Consider the following 1914-nt stretch of genomic DNA (forward strand, 5'->3'; position numbering starts at 1 on the left):
TCTGGATTGCTCCCCACCTACGAGACCCTGGTCTGTATTTTTTAGCTGATTTATAGGCTACTCTTTTTCTCCCCAGCCACTGTCCCCGCCCCATGCCCCCCCTGCCCCCGACTTTCCAACTGCAGAGTCCACAAGGGCAAGCTGAGGTGGCGGCTGGTTCCAAGGCACACGCTCCAGCAGGGGCTCAGGCGGAATGTAAGAAGGATGGCTTGGGATGCGATGTGGCTGTGTGGGACCCAAGGTACAAGCCGAGTGCACACTCTTCAAATGGTGTGTTCCTGTGTACAGGAGAAACAGGGAGAAAAACACAGGTGTGGACAGGAGGTGCTGGCTGTGAATTTTGTCCTCAGACACCACTTCATACTTGTAATTTTGGTTTGTTAAAATCATGCTCTGTGTAGGCAGCTGGCAGAAATGGTTCCAGACCATAACTTGTGGGGTTTTAAATTAAATATTTAAAAGAAAACTGAATTACCCGTTTTAAGCTAGAATGCAGTGGACCTGGGTTGCAGGTGTAGGTGAGTGCCCGAAGAGGCTAGATTACAACAATCCCTTTCTAATATTGGCAGAAGTTCACCTTGGTTGTTGCATGGTGGCTCAGTGATCCCCTCCATATCCATCCTGCATGTGGCTTGAAGGTGCCCTGGCATGGATACCTGGAGGCTGGGAGCCAGGCCTGCTTTGCTCCAGCGACGGGTCAGGCCGGTGCACGGCAGGCACTGGAGGGGTTCTCCAACACCACAACCGCTAGTCTTCACCAGTGCTTGGGGCTAGCCCAGGGCTTGTGGTCATGACTGCTGAACAGACTTGGTATCGCAAATGACTTAAGCTATGTATTGAAATTAGCTATCTACCTGTGGAGTAACAACCATTTTTTAATACCTATAAATAACTAGTGGCACACGTTAAAAGATCGACCAGGCATAAAACAAGAACCTTTGCTCCATATTTTACAGTGAAGTGACAGAGCAACACTGTCGTCAGATGATGTTGACCAACCAAGAGGAGGAGTCTAAAATCCATATAGTATTTTGTTAGAACTGCTTCTCAGATTAATTATCCCCAATGCTCCTATTCCACAGTTGCATTTTTCCTTTGATTTTTAAAACACCTTTTACATTTGTTTTCAGAAGTAGTTCTAGTAAGTGAAGCAACACCGCAAGTAATACAACTGACTGCCTCCGAGAAAGGAATGTCACTTGTGGCAAAGTCTGTCTTATTTCTGCTGATGTAGTTGGAAAAGGGTCCATACTACATGCGGTTTTAAAAAAAAAAGGGGGGGGGTAAAGATCTTCCCAGCCATGTAGCATTTGGCAAGACTTCCTGAAAAACGAAAATTTCTTGAGGACTCATGCGGCTCTGAGTCATAAGACAGACTGATCTGTAGACAAGCAATGAGGTTTCACTGGCAGGAGAAGGAGTAATACTGTTGAAGTCCAGCGTGCGATCTGCATTTGTAGGAGAGACTACAGCCCAGGCCACGTTGTTGGCATTCACGAGATCATGCCCAGCTGTGCTGTGGGGATTTGTTGTCTGGGATTTCAGGAGCTTTAATAAAGGCTGTAGAAGTATTTCCAATGATGGCTATTTCAAACAATTTTGTCAGAATCAGGTGAAAGCCGCTGTACAAGCTTTGCTCTCTCCGGCACACACTTACAAAAAGGCACTGAGTTTAAGGAAGTTCATTATCAAAAAGCACCTCAGTGAAAAGAATGGTACCAAAACAGGTGGTGGTGAAATATTCACAGGTGAGAGGAGCCCTTGGAAATGAAACCTAATTAAAACAGGTTTCTATTTTGTGTAAAAAAAAGTAATGATGTGCTGGCTTTTATTATTTTAAACCCAGATTCTTCAAACGACCAAGGTTGGTAAGGCAATGCGATCAATCAGAATTCGTCAATTTTAACAACATTC

The 1914-nt window shown here is 45.2% G+C and overlaps 1 pseudogene; it reads right to left on the reverse strand.

Moving 5' to 3' along the window:
* Positions 1–1914, reverse strand: part of LOC104494213 — a 2704-nt pseudogene that overhangs the window by 455 nt on the left and 335 nt on the right.

Source organism: Buceros rhinoceros, unplaced genomic scaffold, assembly GCF_000710305.1.
Source record: "Buceros rhinoceros silvestris isolate BGI_N320 unplaced genomic scaffold, ASM71030v1 scaffold46085, whole genome shotgun sequence".
In the NCBI taxonomy this organism is placed as follows: Eukaryota; Metazoa; Chordata; class Aves; order Bucerotiformes; family Bucerotidae; genus Buceros; species Buceros rhinoceros.